The 16,266-nt window shown below is 41.9% G+C and overlaps 1 long non-coding RNA gene across 1 annotated transcript in view; it reads left to right on the top strand.

Annotated features, from left to right (window-relative positions):
* Nucleotides 1-16,266, top strand: part of LOC140684729 (uncharacterized) — a 56,670-nt gene that overhangs the window by 36,261 nt on the left and 4,143 nt on the right. Inside the window, exon 4 of the long non-coding RNA XR_012057436.1 lies at nucleotides 9,603-9,761. This is a non-coding gene — a long non-coding RNA (uncharacterized lncRNA). The remainder of the gene's footprint in view (nucleotides 1-9,602; nucleotides 9,762-16,266) is intronic.

Genomic DNA, 16,266 nt, shown 5'->3' with positions numbered 1-16,266 from the left:
TAAATGCGATATATTGTGGGTATGCTAGCAGGACCATTGTAAATTAAAGTCATGCATAGCAAACCCTGGAGAACTTCAAAGGAATCAATAAGCATCTGGGAAAGCATGTGACACTTAATATAGTGTGCTTGGGGTTTTGAATGGATTTTGAAAAAGTCTCAGCAAGGTATGAAGAAAAAGATAGCTGTAACTGGCCAATTTTCACAGTAGAAAATGTTCTTTTTTTTTTTTTTTTACTGATCCTTTGGTGGTGAGGAGGGGAGGGCAGTCCTTGTAGAGTTTCTGAGGTAGGGGCAAACATAGCCCCTTCAACAGCCCTACCTGAAAAAAGAATTAGTAGGGAGAGCAGGAAAGTCATTCAGACCAAAAAAATCATGATCACAGCAATAATTAAAACTTTCTGATGCTTTTCTCAAGAATCTTGCGAGACTGGGCAATACTGTGGCAGATGAAAGTCAAGGTTAGTATACATAAATAACTCAGGGGAAAATAATCATGGCCATTCTTGCCTCTAGGTTGCTATGTTTTCTGTGGTTTCTGTACTCAGGAAAATGATTAATAAAGTCATAGCTGCTCATTTTCCTGAAATGTCAGACAAGGACTAGAAGTCCTATAAATGTCAAAGAGAAATTTTTTGAGTTTTTTTTTAATAATTGACAGCAAAATAAAAAACTTATGCCACTGCAGTACATAGAGAAGAGAGACAGAGATATGGATCTTCCTGTAGTGTTTCTGCATCTTGGGTGCTGCATGAAGGACTGTTAACTCAATTTCAAAAAAAGATGTATTAGAAGTAGAAAGCATAGAAAAGAGCAGTAAGAGTAGCTAGACGTATGAAATGTCTTTTTTAATGGAGAAGTCTAAATAAAGTAATTCTTCTCAGCCTTAAATACTGAAGAAGCGTTTGACGAGGCTCATAATATTGTGAGTGATATGGAGGAGGTGAATGGAACTGACCTTTCCTTTCTCCCTGCAATAGAAGAACTAAGGCTGCTAAAGAAACTAGATGGACAGTGGCATTGAATAAAAGGAGCACTTTTTCATTATTTTATTGTGGAAGTGATGACAGATACTGGAAATTGCAAAATGAAATAAATTTAAGAGAGGATGAGTCAAAATTCTGTAGGATCAGGGACTACTAATCACAAGGGCCTGTTTGGGCTTGGAGATTGCTTCAAGTCCCTAAGTTGCCAATGGCCAGAAGCTGGAGGACTTTGACCATTCTGTGCGTGGCCTGTGTTGTGTGTCTGTTAAATATCTGCTTTTGGACAGAGCTGCAGGTAAACTGCTGGGCTTTACCTGCACCACCATGTTTGTATCCCTAGTCTACTAACGCTGAACATATTTAACCCCAAAATTTGTTTCCTGCTTTGAGTTGTCTCACAGTTCCCTTGGAAATATTCCTTTTCCTTCCTGTAGGTTTGTGTGAGCTTTTGGCCCAGCTGCCAATATTCGGCTTTTTCTGCTTGATGTACCAATTTCTGCATCCTGACCCTATGGATCCCTTTTTATATTCAGAGATCAGCACTATGTTTTCTTTTAAAAATCACAATATTTCAGCCAGATTCACAAAATCAGTTGATTTATAAGCCTGAGTTAACAATATGTGTAAACAGAGGACTAACTTTAAGCATAAGTTCTGTGCATCTCAGCCACATGCTTAAGTGTTTTGCCAGGTAAAAATAGAAGCATGATTTAACAGCAAGCCTGACTTTCCATTGTGCTATTTTAGTTTTATGCTGATTTATCTCCAGCTAACTCAGCCAGGATACAGGACTTGGTTTGGAGAAGACAGCTTTGGTCTGAAAACAAGTTATTCCAAACCCTGGAGCTGGAAGAAGTTCTCTAGGACCAAAGATTTACAAGAAGGGGTGTGAGGGCAGAGTGTTAGGCTGCTGCTTCTGGATTCATGGCATGAGTTTGAGTTTCATGTTGGAATTGCACAACACCCAGATACAAGTGGGTGTCTGGCCGAGCTGACTAAGTTAAAAGCATCCAGATGTGAATGTTTTGGCTATGGAAACTTTTGTACTTTAAATGTGCTAGCCTAGTTTTCTTGGGAGAATATTTGGACTTCTCCTTCTGCTGAGATTTCTTTTTCAGCATCATTTAAAATGTTGAGCAAATTAGGGATTTGTCCATAACATAACATGACATAACATAACAATCTGCCCCTTGAAAGGTATTTCCAAGCCATTTCCACTGGATTTGCCTAAAATGTGAAGAGATATTAGGAGAGAAAAAGTACTGCTCCTATTCTGAACTGGATTGAAAAATCAAGAAACCTCAACAGTGCTTGAGAGAGGAATAGCAGAATATTGTAAATATTATGCTAGAAGGATGAGATGCTGCACCCACCCAGGTTTGATAGTAGTCCAAAGGCATGGAAATGAGTCAGGAGACTGGATTCTTTAATTTCTAATGTTTCAAGCTCCTAAATCAGAGAATCAGCTGCCTGATTTTGTTTTTATTACAGTTACCCAGCAGTTTGAAATTGAGACATCAGACTCTTAATAAAATAATCTAGATTTATACCAGTTGCTTTCAGCTCTGTGTGAATAGCTGTCCTAGAATTTAGAATGCTACTAACTTGAAATTGTTGAGAGATCTTAGTTTTGAGTTATGTTATTGAATGTATTTCTTTGTTCTGAATCAATTATTTAATAGGGGAAAGGAGAAGGCATGAGAAATCCCTTGAATCATTTGAAGGAAAGATTAGTCCCACTCCACTGAAACCCTTGGCCTACAGATGTCCCCTAGGAGACCTTTAGTAAACATCAGACAAGAATGGCAGTAGAATTTTCTTTGCATTTTCTCAGGTAAGGGAAATGAGGGATCAGGACAACAAGTGGAAACCCATAAGTACCTAAAGGATGATGTAGGGAACATAAAGGAATATTTGTAATGCTTTGTGAGTGGCTGGGGGTTTTTACAATTTTTTGTTTTAACTCTAATATAGCCCACAAAGGTTACTGATGACTAAATTTTATATGTTTTTCTAGACTAAAAATATAAATGTGTTTACAGAAAAACTAAAGGAATTTCTATATCTTTGAGATTTTTGAGCAGCTTGCCTCCTCACATTTGTACTGAAGTTTTTCAGGACTGATAAGATTAGTCTCCTTTTTTGGCTGGGCTAATGCAAACTAATACTAGATTGTGTAGGCAGATGTGGATTGATATGAATGAATCACCAAAACTCATCAATATCTGCAGATATTTTCTTGACAGCAGTGGAAAACTTCAGGGCTGGAGCCACAGGGTGCTGGAATAAATATTTTTTGCTAACTCATATGGGAAGTACAATTCCCTTGAGTCTAGAGTTAGGAAGAGTCACCTGCATGGAGATGTGTGGCAGCTTTTTCTTTCATCCCAGCAGAGGAATGCTGAAATACTGTCTTACACTGTGATGGTAAAGCCAGACTAGTTTTGAAATAAGTGTCTGCTGTCTTCTGCAAATAAGATTGCAGCAAATTGTTTCATTGCTCCCCAGTCCCAATCAGAAATATGAATTCTGCTTAAAACACTGAGGAAAATACTATGAAAAGCAGTGCAGACTTTGTGTGCCAGTGTGAAATGGATGTAAAGATACCATGGCTAAACCCAGAAGTGTAAGACTTGCCTTTAATGGGTATCTTTTCTGGATAAATTACATAAACTTCTGGGCTTATCTTGCAGTTCTGTGCACAAATAGGTGTGTGTGTTCTGTCTGAACATAGCAGAGACCAGCCTAGGTCACAAAAAGAGAGCAAGTCTTGTTCTCTGGGACCCCACGCTGGGTTTTAGGAATATGGAGATCTATTTCTCTTTTTGTTATAGAGGTTTTTCATGTCTTCCTGCCAGTTCTGCCAATTTATGGGCAGGTGCATCTAAAAGTATATAAGGAGATGTGGAGATGTGCTCTCCCACTCTTGCAGAGAAGCAGTGAAAGGATTCCTGAGTGCAGTTATGTCACCACTCTGGTTTTAGTCACAGAAAAATGTTCTCCTGGAAACAGCAAACAAAGAGTGGGTTGTCCCCTCCTGCTGCATTATATCCCTAAGTCCTGGTGCAAGGAACTGCTTTTCGTGTGGACAGTTACATCTCCCTAAACACCTACATGCATATGCACCTGCTGTCTGGTTTTCTTGCACTTGAGTGTAAAACACAGATCCCCTTCAGGTGTGAAACCTCCACATCCCCACCTCTGGTTTGCTGTGTGCCTCACCAGGAGCAACATGGGTGCACAGATAGTGGCTGCTTTCACAATGTCCAGCTCCGATTCACTGTTGCTCTTCCCTTGCACTGAATTCTTTGCTCATGCCAATATAACCTCTGCTTCCCTCCCTCTCCATCCTCAATGTAAATTGACTTGCTGCAACCTGCTACTCTCCAGAAATTACAATGCCTAGGAAGATAATTTGTTGCTGGTGCTGATAGCATCTGTTTATTGTAATGCACCAGTCGGGCTGTGCTCGCCTGCACACAGGGAGAAAATGACCTTCAGTAGAATCACAAACTTAATTCTGGATCAGCATCTCCCTCGGCGGCTGACTGCTGGGAATCCAAAGTCCCTGATTTCAGGGAGGCAGCGCCAAACCAGTGCAGAGCAGGGCTGCCACCAGGGAGGCAGAGAGCAACCTAGAGCTTTTTTAAGAGTAAGAAAGTAGCTATCACAGTACATTTGTGGCCTGAAAAATGCTGTGCACCAGATCTTTTTTGGGATGCTTGGATTCCTTGTTTGAAAACTGCTTCTGCTACTTTGCACACCACTGCCCAATTAGACCCCAATGTTGGTGCCTCAAGGAAGGTTTGATTAGGACATTCTTACTTGGAGAATCAGATAAAGAAGATAATATAATTTAAACTAAATAATCCATAGGAGTTAAATTGGCTGACTGGTTCTGATAAAATTGATAATAGTGGCACAAAAAGAACTTTTTTTTTTATATCTTATGAATAAACAGAAGATGAATGTTTTCTCTGGATAATGGAATATTTTTCACTTCATTGGTACTTGGGAGTATATTAATCAGGTTTTAAAGTTACATATGCAATTCTCACTGGGTTTTTCTAACTCCAAATCCTAGAGGTACAAAGCAAAGAGCAAAGAGCTCCCTAGGTCTTTATTTTGATTTCTGATAAGAAACACTGGGGAAGTTCTAGAGGCTAAAGAAATCTAAATTTAGATCAATATTTTAAATAGATTGCTATGATCATTAATAATTAACATTAATATTAATTCAAGGATATGCAAGGAATACATAAGGAATAACATACTGAAGCAGTGTACCACATGAAGAGACATCTAGTAGTGTTTTTTGGAAATTAATTATGGTCAGCTTTGGTTGGAGTTAAAAAAAAAGAAATCTATCTGGTTGATTGTTACACTAATGTTGATGGAAGAACTTCTTGTATGCTTTGAACTTGCTCCCATACATATTCTTTCATAAACTTAAATGGTACCAAATAAGAAAGAACAGATGGATTCTAACTGTTTCAGTTATAAATTTCAAAGTGGGGTTTATAAAGAAGTTTAAAGTATACATCAAATAGTTGTGTTCCCAGTGGGACCCATTTGTTGCACTGAGTTGCTTAATAGTGTGGCAGTGACTGTAAGGGGTGAACTCCACTCTGCTGGTGTTAGGAGATGACAGAAGGACCAGTTTAGCATGGCTTGGATCCTTTGGTAGAATGGAAATAGCAAATAATTTCTCTTTTCAGGATCCTACAGGTAAAGGAAATGAAAAATCTGAGATCTATGTACCAGATGGAATAGACTGGGCTGAGAAACAGCAATCTGGAAAGTGACTGAGGACTTGAGTGCATAATTGGCTGAGTGTCATCTCTCATTTCAGTGCTGTGGCTAAAGGGTCTAAGGCAATCCTTGGAGCTTTTCTAATGCCTGCTTGATATTCCCTGTCTCTGTACTCAGGGATTGCTTTACTGCTGTGTTTGGCACTGGTGCAGCTGCTTTGGGAGCACTCCATCCAGCTGTGGTACCCACAATTAAAGAAGGATGTTGAAAACCTGGCGATCTTTCAGAGAGGAGCCACAAGAATGACTGGAGGATTGGCAAATGCCTTTTAGCGCAGTCCATCCCTTTAGATTACCAAATGAGAAGTCAAGAGAAGTCTGGTTCTCAAGTGTGCTATATAAGGAAGAGAAATTCAGAAGCAGAAGCTCCTTTGGGCAATAGTGTAATAAGAATAAGTAGTTAGAAGTTGGACAAGTTCATACTGCATATAAGTCTTCAACATTTAACAGAGGAAACTGTTCTTGGAGCAAAAGTCAGAGCTATGATTTATTCCATCATTTGCAGTGGAGATTGGATGCTTTTCCCATCAGCTTCACTCAGGTTCATGCAGGATATTCATTCAGAGCAGTCTTGTTGCTGGCCTCCTTTCAGAAGTCAGACCTACGTGGCCATGGCTGCCCTCTGGCTCTGTTAATTTACAGATTGGAGCTCTCACTCCAAACTGTTTGTGATCTAGAGACATGAAATCCTTCAACAGACTAATTCTGCTATCTGATGCTAAACCCCATTCTTCAGTCTCACTGTAGGATTGGCTAGAAAAAGCAAGAATTTATGGAAGAATTTGTGTGTGAGATTTTGTTTGACCACACGAAAAGCTTTGGGACTAATATTAATTTTAAAACCATGTCTCCGTGTTTACAATTCCCATATCAGAACACAGCTTTTGGCAGGGGGGCAAGACAGGAGGTTTTAAATGAACAGTCAGTCAAGCTCCTTTCCTCAAAGGCTTGAAGTCATGATCTGGCAAAAGGATCCACCAACATTTGTGAAATGGACACAGGAGAGCAGGGAAGAAAAGAACCATCCCTCTGGTGCCAGGTCCTACCCCTGATGTTCCTTGCCTGACCTTGCAGTTTTGACTACCAGTCAGTCTGTGTGGTGCCCTGTGGCCTTGGTTGTTACCTTGCCTTCCTCTCTGTGGAGAGAATTCATCTTGGGCAGCAAAAAAAAAAAAAAAAAAAAAAAAAGCATATTGGCTATGGCACAGTGAAAATTCTGCCTTTCTGCTGCCCACCTGTGAGAAAGAAGTCTGCCTGAAATCTTCCCCAGCCCTTAAAAACAGAAGTGGGCATGGCACATCTCAGTGTTTGTTGAATTGGGATTGAATTCTAATATTCTTTGATCAAATCTCAAATTTGGAGGCTGTCTGAGCCTTGAATTGGGTTATTGATGTTTTAGAAATACTACCTTCCTGTTTCTCTCGGACCAGTCAAAACTGTTCAAATAAAACCAGATCTGTGGTTTTCTCCACTTCCCTGCTGGGCTGCTTTGATTTCTTAGCTCTGAGTTTAAAAAATAGAGGCCACTTTGCTTCCTCCTACAGAAAAATATTGTCACCAGGATAATGTGAAGCAAGGAAATTTTGCTGAAGCCTTGATCTGAAATGTTTTATTTCAAGGGAGATTTTTTTGCTTACTTTCATGTCTATATGTAGCTTTCTCCAAGAGTTTTTTTTAAGACCCAGACTCTGCTATGATTGAAGCTGATTCGGTACTCCCAGTTTTCCCAATTTTTATTGGAGAAACTTCCCTTTTTCTAACCCTACCCAGACTGTGGAAGAGAGCCCAGCACAAGGACCCCAGCTGGTTGTTGTCATGTACCAGGCTCTCTGTGCTGACACCTGCCCAGGGCCCTTGGCTTTCCTTGGGCATCAGATCAGGTGTGGTTATTCAATTACTTGTGTAGAGCTGGGCTTTTGAAATCCCATCCCCCAGGAACTCTAAGGAATACTTCTCGTTCATTTTTTCTCTTTAAAGCTCTTTGTCAATGTGGTAGGTGGAGATGTAGTTCCTTGCTTGGTATCATGTCTGTGAATTGATATAAATATTTCAGTTTCCAGCAGTAGATAGGCATTCAAGATAGGTTGTGGGATGATTACATTTGATACCTTTGCAGAGCAATGGTAGAGATATAATGAAAAAATCTTTTAAAATATATTCTTGTTTATAAAAAAGTGAGTTTGGTTTGGATTACTTTGAAACCTCTGGAACAACCTAATAATAAACCTGGAAAGAATATTTCCTTTTTTCAATATTGTGTCTCCTTAGTCAAGAAGATTGCTGTTGAAATTAACTTTGTGAAAATTCAGTCAAAGCAAAAATAACATTAAAATACATTGTGTTGATTCTTACAAGATAACATTCTTTCTAGATCTGTTCTGGAAGGATGTTTCACCTGAAACAAGAAAATCAGGTGAGGAAAAATAAAAAAATTTAGTTTTCTGCATGTCGCAGGTTTTGGTTTTTTTGTAAAATAAGTATATTGTATCATTAGATTGATGAAAGCCCCATATGTATAAGGGTCAGAATAAAGTGATAAATTAACTTGTGATTTCCAGTTTTTCAAAAATCAATACCTTTCATATTTGTATTTCTCTAAGTTTCTGGAAAAACAGATGAATGACTGTGTGTCTTCTCTGGAATAATGTGTCTATCAGGACCCTATACTCTCCCTTAAAAGATGCCCTGCATGGTAAATATTACCCCTTCACCCAAAAAACTCTTAATTGCACATCAGCCTTCCAGCTCCAAGCTGTTCCATTTGTGTGCAGAGAGAAAGAATGAATCACTGTCTTAATTAAGGTCAGTATGTGATTCCTTTGCTATTCTCAGCTGGTGAATAAAAAGGTAAAAATAGGACATAGACTGTCCTCTTCTGTGGTCTTTACTACTAGCCCAGCATGATTATAGAACCTTTCTCAGTGATAGTGTGTTTTGATTAATAGTCACATTTCCATCCGGATTTTTCTTTAAAAGCCTATGTTGAATGCAGACCACAAGATCAATTAAATTGTGTTTGCCAGTACATCACTGGCAAGTCAGGCCATTGGTCACAAAGGAACTTTTTTCAGCCTAACTCTGAGTTGATTGATCTTAATATTTTTAGTGCCCCTTGATAGGTTTGTTTTTGTTTAAAGCACATCAGTAGAAATAAATCAAATCCATTTCTGGACTCCAGCTAGAACAGTAGTTGAAAGTCAGGGTCAGTAACTTAAAAGGGAGGTGAGAGAGGAAAGAGGGATGTGGGTTCCACATCAGAGCAGCACTTTCTCCCAAAAACTTGTATGAGCTTCATTGCAGGCCCCAAGGGAAAGAATTTTCTGCTTGGCCTACAGAAGGGAGTGGTGATGTGTTGGGAGAGGCAGGGTGAGAAAGCAGCTATGTTGTTCTTAGAAAAGCTTCATTGGCAAACAAGCACAATAATTTTGCAAAAGAAAAAAAGTCCTCCCAAAGAAGGAGAATTTTGCTGACAAGGTGTTAAGAGATGAAATATCTGCTTTTATTTCATTCTGTTCTCTAAAGGGATTTAGAATTTTGCTGTGTAGCTCTTTCATACCAAACTAACTTTCAAAGTAAATCCAGTTCCTCTGCCAACATACTTTTTAAGGGGGTAACACAACTCTATTTTCAGCACTTCATCGTTTGAAATTTGTTGAATTTGTTGGGTTTTTTCTGGCCTAAAGTGAGAGTGAGTGCTTTGGGTTCTTTTTGGGGTTGGGTAAAAATAGTGGTAACACGCTTAAATCCTGCATAAGTCAACCATGGACAGATGTTTCTAACATCAGGTTGTGTGTGATTTCTTCCAGAATCAGAAGAGAGACCCCACAAAGGTTCCTTAATGCTGCTTGGAGGCTGATCTCTGCCCTCATCCCTCCTTTCCAGAGCCACAGTCAGTAGGCAGTGCTGGGGACAACCTATTCTCCCTTCTCCTGCTCCAACAGGATCACCAGGACCAGGCTTTTAAGGTATGTTATGGCAAAGATAAACAACAGCTTTAAGATTGCTGGTCTGGCCTTTCAGTAGGTCTGGCATGGGAACAGAAAATGGTTTTGACCCATATTCCTCCTGGATTGTCACCATTCAGAGTCTGTCCTGCAGGTATGAGTGTCTCTTTCACAGAGTGGGTGAAAAGAGTGAAGGAAAAGGATGTTTTGTGTGTTCAACTCGTGTCAGCATTGAAGCACTTCTAGCTGCTCTCCCACCAAGGCATGCTAAGTAGGGACACCTCACAGGGCAATGTAAGGGCTGTATTTTATGACCTGAATGCAAAACCCGTATTAGTTTAAACCTGCTCCTAGTACCATGTGTCTAATGCTAAATTACCTCTTTCATGTGGTTTTTGTATTACATGCTAACCTCAGATTGCTTTCATGTGTTCAACTTTCACGAGTTCAAGAGTTTTGCAGGAAGAGCAGCAAAATGTGTTTTTGTCAATCTCTTTAGTTTTGGGGCCAAGCTGGGTTTCCAGTGGGCAATTGGAACAGCACTGACTGCCTGGAGGAGCAGGAGTCAGCAACCTGTGTGGTGCAGGCAGGTGTGAGTGCCTGTGCATGGAAGTGACTATAGAGGATCCCATTTGGGAAGAGCTGTAACGGTGCAGTGTAAAGGCTGGAACAACCCAAGTGACAAGCACACTGGGACGGGCTGGGAAGTAACCCTACAGAGTCCTTATTTTCTTAAGTATACATATTCCTAGAGACATAGACGTGAGTGAATAAATGATAGACCTCTCATGGCTTGTGCTGAGCAATGCTGTGCCACAGCAGGGGGCTGGACCGACAGCTTTAGGGCTGCTGGGCTCGTTTCTTGCTTGCCTAAGCCTGAATCTGATTTTTAAACTAGAACTAGTTTTAGATGCCTTGGGAAATATTTAGTGGCTTCCACATTTGGTTATTGAGATAGGGCTAGTACCAGCATGGCAATAGTCATGGGGATTTCATGCTTGTCGTGGTGTCATGTGGATTTCCTGCCTTTAAAGCCAAGCATCCACAGCCCCTAACGCTGCCCAAGCAGGGAGGCTGCCCTGTGGCTGGGCAGTGCAGGGGTTACAGCCAGGCTCAGGAAAGGAGCAGAGGCGTGCCAGCATGCCAGGGATGCTTCTCCCAGACTGCCCCTGGCCAAGGGCTGTCACTGTGATGGATGCCATAGCGTGGGCTGGCAGACAACATCTTCTTTAGGGGCTGTCTCTTTTCTTCTGCTTAAAAAAGCCCCAAACCTCCCCATTTGCAGCACCTGCTTTGCTCTTCCATGCCACAAGTCCTCCCTGGAGGAAGAGGGACAGCTCCTTCTGTGTCTTCCTGAGTGGGGTGATCTCAGCATGACTCACTTGCAGCAGGATGTGGACCCTGTTTCTTTGGAAGCAGCTGCACAGCTCAGCACGTCCCTGACACAGCTTCTAGAACAGGGCAGGGCACCTTCCAAACTGAAGCATTTGAGGGCAAGGCTTGAGCACGCTCTAATTTTGTGAATGGCTCTCAACCGAGAGTGGGATGTAATGACCAGAAAAGGGTGGGGATATTGTAGATCCATTTCCCTCATTCTTGGTGTCCAGTTAGTACCCTAAAACAGTTAACTTGTGAGCCTGCAGGGAAAACCACAGGAGCAGTGAGCTCTCTATTACAGATATTGGCTGTAACACAAAGGAAGATACCAGTTCATTGATCACCTCGTGGTCTTGGGTCATGTCTCATAAGCGTTTCTTAATGGCTGAGGATTATTCCTGAAATGTTCGAGTCCCAGCCTTCTTGGTCCTGCTTCAGTCGTCTTCTTTGTTCCTCATTTTGAATGTATCTCAGGAGGTTATCAAATACCTCCTAGACCAACACCTTCCTTTCCTCACAGAAAGGACTACCCTCCCCTTGAGTCATTGGAAAACACTACCCAAAGCCATTTGCTTGGGCTGAGTGACATGCTGGGCAGTTAATGAACCAGCACAGCTGTGTCCAAGCATCCCAGCAATGAACAGGGGCTAAAATAGAAGCCACAAGCGGGAAACATGCAAACCCTTCCTGTGCCAGAGACAAAATCCAGGGAATGCTGGGCTGGATTGCTGGATTTTCACGCCTCTCACTAAATAAATCCCAGTCTGCAGTCCACCCGTCCGTCTGCTCTGTCCGAGTTGGTGGCTCCTTAAAAGCTTTATGGAGGCATTTCCATTGGGGCATCTTCCAGTACCAGGAGAAACACTCAGGCAACACCTTTAGGGTAGACACGTATTTAGGCTGGTTTTTTGAAAGGTTGGTTTGCTACTAGCAAATGACACATCACAGAGTTTAAATTATCTGCTTGCCCAGTTTTTACCTCACAAAGATTTCGTTACAGTTAATCCTTTCTTGATTGTCCCTGAATCCTGTTCCAAGTAACTTCTATGATACAGCTAAAGTCTATTTAAAAGAAAGGGTGGAGTACTTGTCCCTCTTCTTTCAGCAAAGAAACAAATCCAGGCCAGTCAAATGGTTTCAAATAATATTGGATGATTCTCAATATATGAAGATATTTGGGTTGCTTAATGATCCAAATGTGGTGTGTGGAAGAATGTTGTCCAGCTTTTAATCAACATTTTTGCAATGCTGGATGCAGAAGTGGGAGCAGTAGTTTCTATGTAGCCAGTTCTCATAATTTTATTGTGAATTTTGCACTGTAATGCTATTAAAAAAAAAAAAAAAGAAAAAAGAAAATGTGTTAAGATCTAAGAAGTTGAGTTCTCATAAAAAGCAACCAACTAAACAACCCCCCAACCAATCCATAATGTGTTTCTAGCCCTTACACTTATGTAGAATATGACCCATGTACACCCTAAAGTAAAATAAGAATACCTCACCAAATCTTACAGTTTCTGAGTCAAGCCCTGTACACTCATATTCCACTTTGCATTTAACTTTTTGTGGTGTTGGCTTTTCTGCAGTTGTAAGTCAAGGGCTGCCCTGAAGCAGTGATTTGATCTCCCTTGCCTGAGCTTGCCTCACAAAAGCCTATCAGTAATAAATATTATCCCAAGTGACTGTGGTGTAAGTAATGGCATTCCTTGCCCAAAGATCACCCCCCTACAATCACTCTCTGTTCATGTTTGGAAAGAACTGTTGGGGAGAAAGGCGCAAATGACTCTTGCCTCCGCTGGTAATGTCAGATACAGATCACCTGGACACCAAGAACAAGACAGACCCAGCAGGACCCAAGCAATCTCTAGTTCCTGATGTCTGCCCCTGTTTTTCTAGTGAAGCCCATGTCTGAGGCTGTGCTCAAACTGCCCTCTCCTCCCTTTTCTATGAGGAAGTACATGGTGCCTTCCTCTCCTTTGGCGTGGCAGCCCAGACCAGCTGTGCACAGACATGCACCTCCCCAGCAGCAGCAAGGCCAAGCTTACTCTAAGCAAGGACTGATGCTTTGGGCCTGAGCTTGGCCAGCAGCCACCAACAGGGAGAGATGTGAAAGACATCAGACTGTGCAGTTAAGGCCTCCATGGCTTGAATCCCTGGCGTCACCAGTGCCATCACTCCAGCATTGTCCTGGAGAGCTTCCACGCAGTACCTTGGGATAAGCCCAGGTACTCCCTCCTTAACTGCCCGTGGGAGGTGGGTGTCACTGGTGATCCTATGAGGAAAGTATGAGTCTCCTTTTATTTAGTGCTCCTGCTTTCTTCCTTCTTGTGTTTGCAAATACAAGGGGTAGAGGGGTGGGAGGATTTGGAAATGCATTGCTTCATCTGTATTTTTAATTAAGCGCTTTGCATTTAAGGCTTTGCTGTAAAATGTGATAGATTTCTTCAATAATAATTACACTGGGGAAAACCAGCTTCATCTGAGTTGCATAAGACTTGCTTTATCCAGGCATATGGTTTTATTAGAACTTAAATGTGATTATCTAGGGAAGACCACAAGCTTTTGTTTAGTGATAAGAAGGGTCAAAAAAAAATTAAAGGAAACACAAGCCATAAACCCCTCTCTGAAGGCTGTTTGGTTCCACCACAGTACACTAATGATTCTCCCTGGAATCAGCACGCGGTTCCCTTGTCTTGTGGTGGGGAGATAGACAGTCCCTGGGGAAAGCAGTAAACTGCCTGAGTCTTTGAGTCAAGGAATGGAAAACACAGAGTGTGATTTTCAGAGTCCCTGTCCCTAATCCATCCTTAAATGTTCCCATAGTTCTGTGCAGTTTGAATTCATTTAATTACGTGATGGATTTACAGTTTAACATTTCAGATATAATTACCTCTTATTATCGAAAACAAAGGAGACACGTGCCAGTCTGAAAGAGTAAAGACATAGCCCCAAGGAAAGGGATTATTAGTTCATCTTGTCTTTTCCCCTCACACATGCACATGCAGATATTTCTGCACAAGTCCCTCTATACCTACTTGTCAGTGCATTCCTTGTTCCTTGGCTTCCAGGGCTGCTCTTTCTTCATGCACCTGGGAAGTGGTTGAAAAGTCCTTTGATTGATTAAGTTCATGGTCATCATCATAGGCTTGGGTTCCAACAGAGGTCCAGCTATTTGAATTTGATATATGTGGCAAGACTTAAATAAGCTGTTCAACAGTGCTTACCAGGGTTTGGGCAACTGGAAACCTACTGAGCATCAGGCAAGAGCACCAGGGCACTCACTGAAATCACTGGTTCATAAAGTGTAAAGTTATTCATCTGAGTGCTGGCTGTGTGAGGCACTGATTCTCATTTGTTAAATCCTCTTTGGAGTCCTTTTTGCATTTAGGACAGGCAGCATGTCTGCAGGATCTTCCATACCTTGTTTATTCTCTCACTGGAAATACCGTGAGTTACTGTTGGGACGTGACTGTTGAAGCAATTTACTGCAAATGGAAGCAAGGCTGAACTCCCAATTTTGTTTGGATTTAGATATTTTTATGAAAACTGTTCACTTACTACTATCCAGTCAAACCATTTGACTCCACATAATGACTAATGCCCTTTGCTGCAAGTGGACATCACTAATATTGGACCACAAGTAGTGAAAATTAATTTTAAAAAAGTAAAAGGTACCTTTTAAGGTAAGCAGTGCTGGTACAACTGAGAGATACTGAGACAGGGGACAGTGAGGTGTGTTTGTGTGTAGGTAGACACATAGCTTTGGAGAATGACACTGAAGAATTACCTCCATTACAGCAGGGTGGTACCATTTCTCATATCAGCCTCATTCATCTCTCAGCATCCTGTGCCAGGAATAAAAGGTTGTGATGATCAGTGACAAAGAAACAGCTACCTGATGGTCTTGTTGTGTACACACCAGGGATGTTGCCCTGGAGACCATGTGGCAGCAAGGGCAGTGTTCCTGTTTTCATCCAGATGCTGGGAGTTGCTTGGAGAAGTTCATCCGTCAGGGAGGTTAATTGGGAGCTTCATCAGCACTGGCCTTCATTGCCATGTGGCTTTTTGCTGCCCCTGCAGAGCTCCTAGAGGGGAACAACACAGTTACCAAAATACCCCAGGAGCAAAGGAGAGCTGGGCTTTGGGCACTGTTGTTTTGCTTGCAGCTACGTGTGGCTGTGCAAGTCATCCAGGAGTGAGGCCACTAAATACTCATGGGTGCCTAAGCCTCTTCTGGCTGTTTGCAGCCCTCTGCCCTGCTTGCCAAGGTGGTGTCAGAGGGCTGCCTTGGCACAGCATGTGGTCCTCCAACAGGGATTAATCCCACTGAATGTGGACATGGCAACGCCTACACCTGAGCTGTCTAGACACCCCTTCTAACGAGCAAAAAGCAAGAGGTGTGGCTAGGGGCTGAGTCATTTTGACTTGACAGCCCAAACAAGTCTGGCTAATCTGCCCTAAAAAGATGTCTGTTTTTTTCCAGCAGCTGCAACACGAGCCCAGAGTGCTCAGGTTGGATGGAGATCCTGCACTGTAAGGCAAGCTGAATCCCTCTCCCTGGTTTGGTGTTGGCTGTGGCCATGTAAAGCATCAACAGATGAGAAAACTGATATTGTTCTGTACTGGTCTCTGTGTTTTCCAGGTTTTCTGCTGTTTCTGGGGTTGTGAAAGGAGCATCTAGCTATCGAGTCAGTGCCCCATCTTGAATTTTTATATATCCCTCTTCATTTTATAAGGAAGTGTACGCCTGGAGGTGTGCCTCAGTGTGGTCAGTACAACCAGCTGGGCACAGTGCTGAGCAAAGATTGTATATCCTTTCTCTAGGAAGTCAGACCCTACTGAGAGCTGCCGTCAGTTACACACAAAATCCCCAAATATCTTGGTATCTCCTTTGCCCAAGCATGAGATCATTACTGTTGTGTGGGGGTAAGCTGGGTTCCTTAGTGAAGAAAAGCCCACAAACCCAGGCTTCAAAAAAGAGGGGAGATTCTAAGTGACTTTCAAGTGTGTAGCTGGGATTCTGCTAGCTGTTCTCCAGTTCTGGGTTGCTTCCAGACCCTAGTGACAGGCACAGCATTCAGCAGGAGCTCTAGCAGCCAGTCTATCAGAGCAGCTGTGTATCAATCAGAAGATCAATGCAAGGAGTCATCAA

Source organism: Taeniopygia guttata, chromosome 9, assembly GCF_048771995.1.
Source record: "Taeniopygia guttata chromosome 9, bTaeGut7.mat, whole genome shotgun sequence".
In the NCBI taxonomy this organism is placed as follows: domain Eukaryota; kingdom Metazoa; phylum Chordata; class Aves; order Passeriformes; family Estrildidae; genus Taeniopygia; species Taeniopygia guttata.
Note: the sequence above shows the minus strand (reverse complement) of the source record. Positions and strands in the feature narration are given on the sequence as shown.